The sequence below is a fragment of the Panthera pardus genome, unplaced genomic scaffold (assembly GCF_024362965.1).
Source record: "Panthera pardus isolate Hobbes unplaced genomic scaffold, ASM2436296v1 HiC_scaffold_6, whole genome shotgun sequence".
In the NCBI taxonomy this organism is placed as follows: Eukaryota; Metazoa; Chordata; class Mammalia; order Carnivora; family Felidae; genus Panthera; species Panthera pardus.
Genome location: NW_026526991.1, coordinates 7275951 through 7290758, shown reverse-complemented (window position 1 = coordinate 7290758; position 14808 = coordinate 7275951). Strand labels below are relative to the sequence as shown.

The 14808-nt window shown below is 57.3% G+C and overlaps 1 protein-coding gene and 1 long non-coding RNA gene across 2 annotated transcripts in view; one reads left to right on the top strand and one right to left on the bottom strand.

The window, feature by feature from the left end:
• CELSR1 (cadherin EGF LAG seven-pass G-type receptor 1) overlaps positions 1 to 14808 on the top strand; it is a 137819-nt gene that overhangs the window by 16610 nt on the left and 106401 nt on the right.
• Positions 8722 to 12789, bottom strand: LOC128775064 (uncharacterized). The gene is made up of 3 exons (XR_008419678.1): positions 12573 to 12789; positions 10315 to 10979; positions 8722 to 9539 (listed from the first exon to the last, which is right to left on the bottom strand). It is a non-coding gene; the product is annotated as an uncharacterized LOC128775064 (long non-coding RNA).

Here is a 14808-nt window from a genome sequence, read left to right as displayed (position 1 = left end):
CCTGCAGCCAGGGGAACTGAGGCAGGGGAGCCCAAGGAGGGGTTTTCCACCCTCTCTGCAATGACCCATCAGGCTAGGGCCGCCTTCAGCCAGGACACCCCGGATTCTCCTTCCACAGAAACAGCGTCTCTGCATCTGAGCTCTTGGAAGCTGACAACCCCAGCCTCTGAGTCTTTTCTCTAATAACCCCTGCTGAGAAAACCCAGAAAGAAAAAGAAAAAGAGAGAAAAAAGGGGCACCTGGGTGGCTCAGTCGGTTAAGCGTCCGACTTCGGCTCAGGGCGCGATCTCACGGTTCGTGGGTTCGAGCCCCGTGTCGGGCTCTGTGCCAACAGCTCGGAGCCTGGAGCCTGCTTCCGATTCTGTGTCTCCCTCTCTCTCTCTCTCTCTCTGCCCCTCCCCTGCTCACACACTGTCTCTTCTCTGTCTCAAAAATAAATAAAAATGTTTAAAAAAATTAAAAAAAGAAGAAAAAGAGAAAGAAAGCCCAGAAAGAGCGTCTTGTGGCATGCCCAGCCACGACGCGGGCTCAGGTGGGATCCCGTGGGTCGGCCACAGGTGGATCTGGGAAGGAGGGAGGGATGTGAGGTGGTGAGCGCCTCAGCTCCCTGTTCCAGCCCTCCGGGCGCTGCCTGGGTTCCGAGAGAGTTGTTTTTACATGCTGTGCAAACCGGTGAGAGCCCGAGAGAACGCACTCTGCGACCCTGAAGGGGCACAGGGGAGTGAGGCGACTCGGAAGTGACCCCAAGGGGGTGTCAGAGTGGCGAGAAGGGGCTTTGGAAGTGTGCCCTTCTCGGTTTCGTTTGACCAGATCCCCTCGTGTTGAGGCCTCGCCCTGCCCCAGCAGCCTGGTCTAAGCCAGGTGTCCTTCCCATGCACTTCTGGCACCCATCAGCACCCTAGGGCTTGGCATCCATGCCCGCTGGCCTGCTCGCTAACCCCTGCGCTCTCAGCGCCGGCCGGGGAGGCCAGTCGGGGTGAGCGTGTGTGCAGGGGAGGGCGTTTAGTACTTGACTGAGGCAAACCCGACTCTCCAAGGCATTTTGTATACTCCCCTGCTTTTCGGAAACTAGCTTTTGTGGGGCGCCCGGGTGGCTCAGTCAGTTGGGCGTCCGACTCCTAGTTTCAGCTCCGGTCATGACCTCACAGTTGGTGAGTTCGAGCCCTGAGTTGGGCTCTTTGCTGGCAGTGCAGAGCCTGCTTGGGATTCTCTCCCTCTCTGCCCCTCGGCTGCACTCGCTTTTTCTCTCTCTGAAACTAAACAAGTTTTTTAAAAAATTGAAAAAATAAAAGAACCTGGGTTATTAACCAGGTGAACCAGGCAGGAAACAGCCACTGTCGGGATCTCAAGCAGAGAGGAATCTGAGGGCAAAGGAATCAGAAGGGATTCGGGGCTGAAGGACCAAAAAGGGGTGCCTGCCGCCCCCTCTGTGGCCTCCGTCTCGGCCTCTGTGCCCCGGGCACAGGTGCTGTCACCCCCTCCGGGCTGTCTGTGCCGCCCCGGGGTTGGACGAGGTCAGCAGAACTTTCTCGATGGGAAATCAGACTTCGAAACGAACCCTCTCCAACTCGGTGCCCTGGGGGTGGCAGGGGAAGGGGGTCCTGTGGGGCCTCACAGGAGACGCAGGACCGAGACCTGAGCTTGGAGGGGCCCGCGTGGGTCCCCCTGCCTCGTGGGGTTGGGCAGGTGACAGCGACCCTGAATTCTAAAGGCGACGCGGCCTCTGGGTGTGGGCTTTGGAGTGGGTGCCAGGAGGCCAGCGTGGACTGGGGTGCTCACCTGCCAGGCTCGGGGCTGGAGGGCTATGGGCGCGGGCGGGCGTCCGGGGGGGGCGGGGTCTCCGGGCTTTTCCTGCCGACACTTGCACTTCTGGAGCCGCGGGATGACTCAGACGGGCGGGGCCGGGCCGGCTTCCTGGCTGCAGCTCTGAGCCCCACGGCAGAGGGGCTTCTACAGACACCGGGAGGGGGCCAGAGAGCCGGCCCCCATCTGGGGACGCGCGAGGGAGCGGCAGGGTGGGTGACGACAGATGGCCTTGTGGTGTCCTCGCGCCGTGTCCCCCCCGCCCGGGACTGGTTCTGACCTACTGGCCTCCGGGATCAGGGCGTGAGATGGGCCTCAGCTTTCGGGCCTCACAGATGGGCCTCCGGGGGCCTGTTTCGGCGTGGGGGCCTCTGTGTCACGGAGGTTAGCGGCTCACGTGTGGCTTCAGTAGTACCGGTTAGGAGCCGTGATGGCATTGTCTGCAGCCTCGCCGGCTGGCCCTCAGCACTGTCATCTTGTGGTCTCGGCAGGTCCCTCCCTGCTCGTGCCCCCCCCCCCCCCGCCCCGGGTGGGGTGTCCAGCGGGGTGGGGGCAGATGTGCGGTCAAGGCTAGAGGCAGGTGCGTTCTGGAGAGCCTGTTCTGGCCAGCGGGGCCGGGAGGTGGGAGAGAGGTGGCTATACCACGGCTCCAGGCCGTGGACGCCCCTCGCGGGTGCAGGGACCGAGGGTGAATCACAGCAGCCCACAGGCGGTGGATCTGAAGCCCCCCCACCCCCCACGTGGATCTTTGCTCCTGACGTTTTATGGCAGAGGAACTGCAGGGCGTGGGTGTAGACGTTAACTGCTCCAGACTTGTCGGTGTGGACGAGGATGCGGGCTGGCCCAGGCTTCCCAAGAAGCCTGCCCGGGGAATGTTCTCCAACGTGCGTTTTATCTCCTCGCGGATTTGCAGACTGACTGCGTTGCCTTCGGTGATCACAGACGCGTTGCCTGTTTTTGTCTGATTTACAGAGGATTAAAATGAGCGGTTGGGCGCTGCCGTTCCCTGGTGCCTCCCTCCTGGACGCAGGGGGCCTCGGGCTCGGGGCTCGGATGTGCAGCTCAGGGACCTCAGGACGGAAGTGACTTGTATTTCCCCGCAGGCAACAGCGTGCCGAGCGTGTTGTGGCGGAATTGAAATAGTTGACGTCGGGAGGAAAATGAGAGGGATCCGTCACCCCACAGTTATGTGGCCCGGGCAAGGGACACGTTCATTCAGTGCCTGGGCTGAGTTTCGAGAAGGGAGGCGGGCGATTGTGTCTAATTCCCCGGAGACGCTCACAGAGCTGGCAGCGACCAAACACGGAGGGTGCCCTGGCCTCCTGACCCTCCGTCTGCCCGCCCCCTGCCTTCCTGCTCTGTCTGCCGTCAGTCCTCAGTGTCACCCTGGGCTGCCCCATTACGCCTTGGGGGTCCCGGGAGACCGCGGCCCCTGCAGACTGTCAGTCCCACTGCCCCGAGCGTCCCGGGTCCTGGGTCACGGCTGTCCGTGCTGGGGATGCCCAGCCCAAGCCCGAGGTGAAGACGTGGTCCGTGTTTGTTGAGTGAATGAAGGAAAGCAAGCCAAAGAGACAGCACAGTTAATATTGTGTCATAAAATAGAACAAAAGGAAAGGTTTACTCTGTGTCCTGTTTGTTTGAGGGAACTGTGACACTGAGACAAACGGTGTCCCAGTTGGGATTCAAGAGTGGTGTGTGTGTGTGTGTGTGGCCTCTCAGAGCTGAGGAGGGCCCGGAGGAGGCCCCTTGGCCGCGTGTCTTCGGGGAGCGCCCCTTTGTGCTTGTTCCCATGTTTTTCTCTGTATCTGTCGCATTTCTATCCCATCCACGGTGTTCCAGTAAACGTGGAACCAGAAAACCTGCTGAGCAGACATGCCATGAAGAAGGCCAACACTGTACATTTTTGATTTCTTAACGCTTTATTCTGGGGTATTAATAGAAGTTGCTTTCCGCAATCCTAAACATTTTTTAGTTTGTTCACAGCAATAAGCTGGAAAATTGCTGGCAACACAGGAAAGCATGAAGGAGAAAGCAGGACATCGCCCCAAACCCCAAGCCCGGAGCAGCTCCTCGTTGGCCTTCTGGTCTAGGTCACAGTTTCTCCTCTGCTCTTCCGGGCTTTCCACGTGGCCGTGTGCCCGCCGAGGGGAAGGTGGCTTTTCCAGACGGTCACGTGCCTTCCCCTCCGGGGCTGGCGGGCAGGGTTGTGGTGGTGACGGCCCTCCTTTCACGGAAGGACTGTCCCTTCGTCCCGGGGCAGTGGGGCCTTGGAGGTCCTGGTGTGTATCTGGCTCACTGTGATTACCTTGGAGGGGACGCCCCAGGGGGAGGGGGTGACGGTCCCCTCAGGATGGCCCAGCAGCCGAGGGGTTCACTTCTTCAAATGCTGAGCTTGGAGTTCTCGCTTTGAGACAGTTACTTGTTTCACACCAAAGACCTTAGCTGTTTGACTTCACCTTAATGGGCCAGAGACGGGCTCTGAGGACGGCCACTGAGACACCCGTCCCTCCGTACTGGGCGCAGAGGGTCCCGAGCCAGCCCGGCTCACTGGTCCCACGGCCAGCTCCTGCGTATCTCTGTGTCCTGTCACCAATTGCCCTGGAAAGAACACGTCCCTCTCCCCCTGCAGCCCCACGGCCAGGGGCTCCCTCTCCTCCCTGGCCCGGGTGCTGTACATGAAGGGTGGCCTTCCTGGAGGAGGCATGAAGCTCCAGCTCGTGCCCCCTGAGAGGGACGTTGGGGCTGAATGGAGGCGGGGAGGGCAGCGGGGTCCTTCACGCCTCATTGGATGGGCCACATACTCAACAAACAGCGTGCTGTGTGTGGGGGTCACAGGGCAAGCCCTTGTCTGGGGCTGCCTCTGGGCCTTCCCCTTGTCCGCCCCCCGAGGTCCCTCCCTCAGAGGGATTTCCCCGGCCCGGCTCCCTGAGGCCAGCCCCTCCCCGGGAGCCACGGAGACCCCCCTCCTTTGTCTCCCTGGCACACCCACCTCTGTCTGCCCCCAGAGCAGGCCTTCCCTTCTGTGCACTGTTGACATTTGAGGCTGGGGTGACCTCTGCTGCAGGCTTGTCCTGAGCGTGGTAGGATGTGGGGACAGCATCCCTGGCCTCCACCCACTGTGTGCCAGTGACACCAGAGTCGTGACAGCCAGAGTTGTCTGCAGACACGGCCACATGTCCCCTGCCCACCCCTCCCCCCCCCACATCGAGAGGACTGCCCTGGAGCCGGGCGGCCAGTCCAGAGGGCCAGCTCCACGGCTGTCGGCTTGACCTGTGTCTCCTCTGTGCCTGGCATAGCCTCGGCACTGGGGGCCCCCAGGGAACCTTTGGGGCTCACGGTATGTGTGGTCTGGTGGGTTTGGCCTGGGACCGGTTGCATTAACACAGCACAGGGTGGTAAAGGTGACCGGAGAGCGGTGCGGCCCCGGGTCCCGGGCGGGACGTGGGCTCAGCCCAGCCCTGCCTGGCTGGATGCTTTGGGGTGCCCATCACCCTCTCTGAGCCCCAGTCTCCTCATCGGTCAAGGGGTGTGACAAGTGCCCTTGTGCAGATGTCGTGGGGATGTGGGAACTGCAGGACTGCCCCTCCCGTGCCCCTGACTCATCCCCGCACTCAGCCTGGTGGTGCTCGGGCTCCCGGGACCCGGCCAGAAGGCTACGCTGCCCATCGGGGCGTCCACATCCTCCTGGCCCCCAGCCCCTCCTCACCCACCGCTGGCCCTGGGGACCCTGCCGACTGACCAGGGGTGGAGGGGGGTGCCCGCCCAGGAGCCGTTTCCCACTGGGGTGCCTGCCGCCTTTAGAACGGAGCAGAGGGGACGGCTGGGTGCTGTCCTGCCTGGACACAGGCTGCGGTGGCAGGAGCAACAGAAAAGGAAACCAAGAAAGGCCCCCGCGTCCCGGACCCTTCCCAGGACACGCGCTCTCCGTGGCCCTTGCGGTCGGGGGAGGCAGCGGGAGCCGCACAGATGGCTGGCGCCCAGCAGGCCTGCCCTGCGGTCACCTCCGCGTCCCAGGTGCCCAGACTCCACCCTGCAGCGTCTGCTCAGCATTACCCTTGGGATACTTGGTCCTGGAATCCGACTTTTCTGGGGGAAACCGAGGCTCACGGAGCTGGGGCCAGGGGGTGAGACCGAAGCGGGCGGCCGCGGTGAGGAAGGGGGTCGCGGCGCGGGGTGTCGGGGGACACTCAGAATTCGGCAGGTAAGCGACGTCCTTTAGGGATGAGAGGGGCCCGTGCATGTGAGAAATGTCACACGTTGAAGGCTCTTCCAGAAGGGCCGCGGGGCCGGCAGGTGCCAGGGTGATGGACAAAGAGCTCCACTGTGACCGGTGCCCTGCCGCCCAGCTCCCCATGCACAGGTATGCACCTGGCCTGCCTGCCAGAAGCTTCTGTCCAGGAGGCCAGTCAGCTCCCAAGGTCAGCTCGTGCTGTGGCCAGAGCCGTGGAGGTGACATTGGGGCGAGAGCAGGGTAGAAGGGGCTCTGGTCGGGGGCCGAGAAGGCTTCCCGTGTTGGGGCTTTTAGCTCTGCAAATGCCTACGGAGCGCTGTGGGTTCTGGCCCTGCCCCCGAGCTTCCGTTCCCTTCCTGGGGGGACATGAGGGTAGGCCACATGCAGCAGGGACTCCTGTCCAAGGAAACGGCCGTGCAGCGAGTGGACCAGGCGGGCAGGACCTCGGGCCCTGGGAATTGGGAGGTGCTGCTCTCCGGACGACGCTCCCCAGGCGGCCTGCATCCTGATGCTGGGACACCGTCACCTGCCTACCTGCCTGGGCATACATGCCACTGTGTCCCCAGCACCTCGACGCGCCTTGCAGGGTCCGCCGTGGTGGCCAAGGAGGGCTGCCGGCCGTCGGGGGCACTGGCCGGTGGGACGCAACGTAAGTGAGGTGCAGAGGGCCCTGGGGCGCCCGGCCTTGAGGTGCTGAGTGTCAGAGGGGCCCGGGCTGGCGGGCGGTCGTGGAGGGCCAGGGGCCAGCGCTCTGTCTGGGCACTCGCTGTGCCTGAGCGCCACGGGGGCCGAGCCTCCCCTAGCACGGTCGTTCCGAGGCGCTCACAGCCAGGGGACGGGTAGACAGATGACCGTGGCTCAGGACGCTGTGTTGAGGGGGCGGGGGCTACTGGGAGGGGGAGGTGTTTGTTTCTCCGTTGGGTCTGCAAGCATGCCTTCGTGGAGCGCCTACCGTGTGTCCGGCTGTGTTCCCTTCTGGGGACTTGGCGGGGAGCGACGCGGGTAGCATTTACCCTCTAGTGCAGACCCCGCCCCACGGAGCAGGGGCTCCTGGTGCCTCAGAGTGGGTGGGCGCCAGGGGGCACAGCCGGCCAGCTGCGGGCAGGGAGGGCCCGGAATGCAGCCTCTGAGGCCGGGTCGGTGGGCGAGGACTGGGGACAAGGGTCAGGGGTAGGTCGGTTGGACCGAGGGGCAGTGAGTGGCCTGGTGAGGGGGGTGTGGGGAGGGTCGACTACTGGGGTCTTTACTTCCACTGCGGGCTGTGGGGGGGGGCCTCAGGGGTGTGGCCTGTGGGTGTGAGGGCCCCGCTGGAGACTGGTGGCAGCCAAGCCAGCCTTGCACTCAGCGTCGGGGGGGCTGTCGGCATGGGGACCCCCCCACTATCTCAGGGTGCAAATTTGCCCCCTTGAGGGGAGTCGGGCGGCTCCTGGTCTCTCCTCAAACTGTTGCGGGCGCCGGGGAGCTGGAGGGAGGACCCCCCAACCGTGAGGCGTTTCCGGGGCCCCCCGGCTGCCGCCCCGAGGGTCTCCGCTGACGTCGGACCACGTGGATGCACCCTGTGTGTGCCCGGTGCGTCCCGGTGCCACGACAGAGAGCGGGAAAGGCCCCCCCTCCAGCCTCTGTTCCCTGCTGCTTGGTCACCTTGCAGAGACATCTCGGCACCTGTCCGCACGTGGACGGTGGCACAGGGATCTGGGAGTCAGAACACAGGTCCTGATCTTGGCCGCTCTGTGCATCAGCTTGTCTCGGCTGCCGCGCTCCACCGGGAGCCGTGCGCCTCAAAGGCTGTTCCGGAACTTAAAATTCAGATGTTCTAGAAACTTCTTCTCCCCTCCCCCCGCCCCCCCCCCCCCCCGCCCCCAAGGAGTGGTCTTTGGAGATGGTGAGAGTTCCAGGAGGTAGGACTCGTCTCTGGACTTGTTGGGACTTGGGTGGGGCCGGGGGACAGAAGGGCTTAGCTGGCCCCTGCTTGGCTGGACCCTTAGTGGTCTCAGGCCTGTGTAGGGAAGAGTAGGGCTGGGGTCTGCAAAACTGAGAGGAGCAGAGGCGTTCTGAGGAAGAAGGAGGGGCTTCCTTCTTGGAACTGCTGCTTTTCCAGGTACCAGGTGGGCAGGGCATGATCAGAGTGCTGTGGTCAGAGGCACTGCCCTGGCAGAAGCTTTACTGGTCCTTCCAGAACCAGCAGTCAGTGACATCTTTTGGTGGGGAGGGGAAGGATGGGTGAAAGAGATTTATTTTAGCTTTAAAAAATTCTTTGTTTTTAAATTTGTTTTAAACATTTTTTTTTTTGTTTTTACGTTTATTTTTGAGAGACAGAGGAAGACAGAGCACAAGCAGGGGAGGGGCAGAGAGAGAGAGGGAGACAGAGAATCCGCAGCAGGTTCCAGGCTCCGAGCCGTCGGCAAAGAGCCCGACGTGGGGCTCACACCCACGAACCGTGAGATCACGACCTGAGCCGAAGTCGGACGCTTAACCGACTGAACCACCAGGCGCCCCTAGTTTTAAAAAATTCTTAAGAAGCTTACTAACCATGGGGCGTCTGGGTGGCTCAGTCGGTCGAGCGTCCAACTTCGGCTCAGGTCGTGATCGCGCGGTCTGTGAGTTCGAGCCCTGCGTCCGGCTCTGTGCTGACGGGTCAGAGCCTGGAACCTGCTTCGGATTCTGTCTCCCTCTCTCTCTGCCCCTCCCCTGCTCGTGCTCTGTCTCTCTGTCTCTCTCTGTCCAAAATAAATGAACATTAAAAAAAAAATTTATAAAGAAGCCTACTGATCAAAATGGGAAGATAACCTCGTAAAAAAAATTCAGGCGGTCAGAAGCGCAGGCTAGAAAACAAACACTTTGTACATCTCCTCTGTGCGTCGTTCTTTTCCGTGGGTATAAGCGTGTCGTATTCCCGCGTTTCCCCGTGCTCCCCCAAGTGCAGCCTGCTTTGTGAGTGGGTCACGGGGATTTGCCATCCCCTGCCCGTTTTAATCCTCGGGGAGTCTGCCATTGTGCCAGGAGAATGTGATGTATTCAGCCAATTCCCTCTTATTGTGTATTTGTTTTCAGATTCCCGTTTTCTCTGAGAGCATCAACGTTAGTGGGGTCTGTGTGTTATTTGAGGTTATTCTGAATAATGAATTTCTAGAGATGGAATCCTTGGTGCCACAGTTTTGCCCGCTTTGTTCTGATCACCTTGGTCAAATTGCCTTTGGAAAGTTTGTACTGATTTATACTAGAACGCGCTGTGGTTGAAAACCCTCTGTATTTGTATCATCATCGGAAAGATAAGTCTTTCTCATCTTTTCTAATCCAACAGGTAAAAAATAAATAAATAAATGTTTGAGGGGCGCTGGGTGGCTCAGTCGGTTGAGCATCTGACTTCGGCTCGGGTCGTGATCTCACGGTTCGTGAGTTTGAGCCCCCGCGTCGGGCTCTGTGCTGACAGCTCGGAGCCTGGAGCCTGCTTGGGATTCTGTGTCTCCTTTTCTCTCTGCCCCTCCCACGCTCATGCTCCATTTCCCTATTTTTCAAAAACAAACATAAAAAAAATTTTTTAAAATGTTCTATATTCTTGATTTGTACCCTTCTTTAGGGAAAGGGAGCAGTATTTCATGTTTGCCTATCATCCCTAATTGTTCTGAAAATTGCCAATTTGCTTTTGCAGTTAGATTGCTTATCCTTTGTTTTTAATTAATTAATTTTTATTTAAAAATTTTTTTTTAACATTTATTTATTTTTGAGAGAGAAAGAGACAGAGCATGAGCAGGGGTAGGGACAGAGAGAGAGAGGGAGACACAGAATCCGAACCAGGCTCCAGGCTCTGAGCTGTCAGCACAGAGCCCAACGAGAGGCTCAAACCCACAAACCATGAGATCATGACCTGAGCCGAAGTTGGACGCTTAACCAACTGAGCCACCCAGGCGCCCCTTAATTTATTTTTTTAATGTTTATTTATTTTTGAGAGAGAAACAGCATGTGAGCAGGGGAGGGGCAGAGAGAGAGACACACACAGAATCGGAAGCAGGCTCCAGGCTCCGAGCTGTCCGCACAGAGCCCGATGCGGGGCTCAAACTCACGAACCGTGAGATCATGACCTGAGCCCCCCAGGCACCCCATCCACAGGAGGTGTTTTAAAGTCTCTTCTTCCTGTTCTACCTCTGATGGAGCCAGCGTGCATTCTTTAAAAAAACTTCCTGATTTGGCCCAGGCTGTTCAGTATTTAAAGTTAAGTGAACAAACGTCAGAGAGAAGCAGGAGAATGTGGGGAGTGATCATGGGGTTCAGATGTCACTCACCTGGTGACCTCGGGTCTGTCATTTAATCTCTCAGAACCTCTATTTCCTTGTTTGACAAATGGGGACCGTGGTTCTTATCTCACAGGTGTTTGCAAAGCACCTGGCAAAGTATTGGCTCTGCCATCAGGGCTCCGGGAGAGGGGCCTTTGTCGCTAGTGATTTCGATAGCTTGTTGTCCAGTAAAATATCCTCTCTTCTTGTGGGCCGCTTTTCTGCGTAGTTGATCGAAAACGGAATGATCTTGCCCTGCTCCTTCGGAAGAGACTTCCCTGGTACGTCCCTGAATGGTGACGATCGTGTGATTTGTCTTTATTTCCAGTTCAGGTCAAGGAAGCTTGCGATTACGCCAAAGCCAGCGTAAAAAATATTCAGTAATTCTTTCCGGGGAGTTCGTGGAAAGACGCGTTCAAGTTCTTTCCCGCTGGAGCCGTTCAGATACCGAAGGGCGATGTTGGTTTTAAAATAACCCTTCAAAGCTCTGCCTTCGTCGAGAGTCTTCAGCTGTGGCCTGAGGTGTGTGGCCGGTAACGCCTGGTGACAAGTAGCAAGTGATGGTTACTGGCGCTCCGGGCCCGCCCCCCCCCCCCCCTTCCAGGCCGCTTTCCAGTCTCCAGGCGAGGGGCGTGTTGGGGCGTTTCGTTGTGCATTTGAATGCCTGCAGGTCCCTGGAAGGTAGACCGAGGATGGTTCTAAAGGACACTTCCGGCCAAGTGCCCTGTGGCCGCGCGCCCACAGAGTCATTGTTGTAAATTCCCCCAAAGATCAGGAAGCGCTGGTGTGACAGGTGTGGGCCGCGAGGGCCTCTGTTCTTTTGTGACAAGTTATGGCGTCATTTACTCCCCCTTTTGGAAGCGGGAGCCCGCGTCACTTTGCCAGTGGCCTTTGTGCAGGGCTCCCATTCAGCCCGCCCAGTCATCTGAATAGGCCCCAGCCGCCGCTGTCATTGTCCCCGGGGTTACTCATCAACCGGGGGCTGCCCGTTTCCGTGGTTACCGCGGGGCTGTGAATGTGACCCCAGCCTTGGGGGAGGGGCTGCGGCAGCTCCATATAAAAGGAGTTGAAACCCTGCACCGGGGTTTGTTGCCATGATCCGAGAACTTTGAGAACTTTCCTTGTGTCCCCTGCGTCCCTGGGGGCTGTGAGTCCCGATTTCCTATTAGAGCAGCGCTGCGGGCCTGGGGCTAGGGCTCCCGTGGGGGACAGGGGCCCACGGGGCCTGGGGTGCTCCCGAGGAGAGGGGGCAGGGCTTTGCTCTAGGAGGGGCTGGACATCTGGTGGCCTGGGGGTCTGAGAAGAGGTGGCTGGGCCATGGGCCTGGGGCAAGGGGGTGCTGACCCCTCCCGTTTAAGAGTCCCAGTGGAGGGATACCCTGTGCTTGTGCTGGGGGTGGGGGGGTCAGGGGCAGCCCGGGCTGTGTCCCTGTTCCTTTTTCTTTTTTAAAATTTATTTGAGAGAGAGAGAGCTAGCACGAGCGAGTGCAAGTGGGGGAGAAGAGGGAGGGGCAGAATGGAGCCCAGGCAGGCTTGGCACCCTCAGCCCCGAGCCCGTAGCGGGGCTTGAACCCACCAACTGAGAGACCGTGATTCCAGGCAAGACCCAGACACTCAACCGACGGCCCCCAAAGCAAAAGCAACTTTTTAAATGTTTTTTACTTATTTTTGAGGGGAGGGAAGGGCAGAGAGAGGGAGAGAGAATCCCAGGCAGGCGCTGCACTGACTGGGGACTGGATCTCAGGAACCATGAGGTCATGACCTGAGCCCACATCAAGAGTTGGACGCTTAACCCACCGAGCCACACAGGTGCCCCCGTGTCCCCGTTCTTGCTGCTGTAACAAAGTCGTGACTATCCTTGGGACGGCAGTCTTTGTGTCTACACCAGTCTACACCACGGCTCCCTGAATAAATAGACACATAACAAGTGAATTTGCAGCATCAGAGCATATGGGAGTGTTTACATTTCGATCAGATCACCAAGTTGTCTTCCAAAAATACGTCACTGGTGGGACGCCCGGGTGGCTCAGTCGGTTGAGCGTCCGACTTCGGCTCAGGTCATAATCTTGCAGTTCCTGAGTTCAAGCCCCGCGTCCGGCTCTGTGCGGACAGCTCGGAGCCTGGAGCCCGCTTCGGATTCTGTGCCTCCCTCTCTCTCCGCCCTTCCCCCGCATGTGCTCTGTCTCTCTCTCTCTCTCTCTCTCCCCCCGTCAAAAATGAATAAACATTAAAAAATTAAAAAAAAATAGCCCATCGTTCAGTTTTTACCTGTCTCTGATTCCTTTGAGGGGGAGCTTCTTTTCAAACAGTGTCTTGACCATTAGCGTTTCTTCCGTGGCCAGTTCCTGCTCTTTTTCTAGGTGGTTTCTGGTTGGGGTTGAGCATCCCAGCCCCAGGGTCATCAAAGTGCCCCGGGTTTTATTTCCATGTTTTCCAGTCTTATCTCCCTGCCATGCCTGGCTCTGTTTTGGGCGATGGTGTGAGGGGAAGGCTGGTTTCCCCAGCTGTATCAACACCTTTATTTGCGGACTTCACGCCCCTCCCCTTTATCTGGAAAGGCGCTCCCATGGCAGTTTCCATGTGGCCCTTCCTACCCGGCACCATCATGCTGTTTTAATGACAAGTATGTTATGGCATGTTCCGAAAGCCAGCTGGTTTTTTTCCATCATTTTCTTGGCCATTCTTAGGGATTTTCTCTTCTATGCAACCTTAATGCTCACCTTGTAAAGGGCTGTTGAATTAAACACAAATCTCCTGGGGGCAGTTCAGTCCAGACTCTTGATTTTGGCTCAGGTCGTGATCTCGTGGTTGGTGAGTTCGAGCCCCGTGTCGGGCTCTGTGCCGACAACGTGGAGCCTGCTTGGGATTCTCTCTCGTTTATCTCTCTGCCCTCCCTCCCTCTCTCTGTCTCTCTCTCTCTCTCAACAATAAATAAATAAGCATATATATATTTTTAAATTCCACTGGGAACTTTGGTGAGAATTACATTGTGTTTATGGGTTACTTCGTGCAGTGGGTTGAATAGTGGCTCTCCAAAAAGGTACAGGTACCCGGAACCTGTGGATGTGACCTTACTTGAAAAAGGGCCTCTGCAGGTGTAGTTACGCTAAGGATTTCAAGGTGAGATTTTCTTGACTTAGGGTGGACGCCCTAAATCCAATGACAAGTCCTGAGAAGAGGAGGAGAGGGGGCGTGGAGTGAAGAAGGGTCCGTGAGGGCAGGGGCAGAGATTGGGTGGTGGGTGGTGTAGGAGCTTGTTTTCCACATACGTGTTTCGTTTTAGGCTCATCTCTAGGGATTTTGTGGGGTTTGCTGCTCTTGTGATGAGGACTGTGTGTTTTCCGTTGCATTTTCTGACTGGCTGTTGCTGGGTGTTAAAAAGTAATGAATTTTTGTCTTGTGGTTTTGCACCCGACCATTTTATCAAGCGGTCTTATTAATTAAAATAATTTCTCGGGGCGCCTAGGGTGGCTCAGTTGGTTAGGTGCCCAACTCTTGGTTTCGGCTCAGGTCACGATCTCACGGTTTGTGATAATCGAGCTCCGGGTCCGGTTCTGCGCCGACAGTGCGGAGCCTGCTTGGGAGTCTCTCTCTCCCTCTCTTCTGCCCTTCCCCTGCTCACGCACGCTCCTGTGTGTGCGCACACTCTCTCTCTCCACGATAAATAAAAAATAATAATTTCTCAGTCCATTTCTCTAGGAGAGCTGTTGTATTGACTCCAAACAACGTAGGTCGTGTTTCTTTCTTTGAGCAATTTTCTCTCTCCCCCCCCTTTTTTTTTCTGTCTTTATTTCATGGTCAGGTGGTCTTTACCATCTCAGGCCCTGCGCAGACCCGTGTGTTTGTTCACAAGCAGGATTAGGACCTCCTGGCATGAAGTCCAGTAGTGAACTCTTGAGCAGAGGTGTGTGCTGATGCTAGTTGTTGGTGATCTGTTAGCTCAGTTTTGGCGGCTTGTGAAAATACAAGTTATCCATTTTCTCAATCAGTATTCATTTGGTTTCTACTGTTGGCCGAACTTTGTTTTAGATGCCAGGTATGCTACGTTGTAGTAGAAGTCTTAGCCAAGGCAATAAGACAAGAAAAAAAAAAAACACCTACATGTAAACATAACACTCTTATGAATGATAACATTGCTATTTTTTTTTTAATGTTTATTTATTTTTGAGACAGAGACAGAGCATGAACAGGGGAGGGTCAGAGAGAGAAGGAGGCACAGAATCTGAAACAGGCTCCAGGCTCCGAGCTGTCAGCACAGAGCCCGACGCGGGGCTCGAACTCACGGACTGTGAGATCATGACCTGAGCCGAAGTCGGCCGCTCAGCCGACTGAGCCACCCAGGCGCCCCTGATAACACTGCTGTTATTCACAGATGATATCGTTACCTACAAAGAAAACCCAAGAGAATATGCAAATAAATGATTTGAATAACGAGTTCAGCAGGATTGCTGCTACTTGGATAATACGCAAAATTACGTGTGTTTCTGTGTACCAACAATAAATG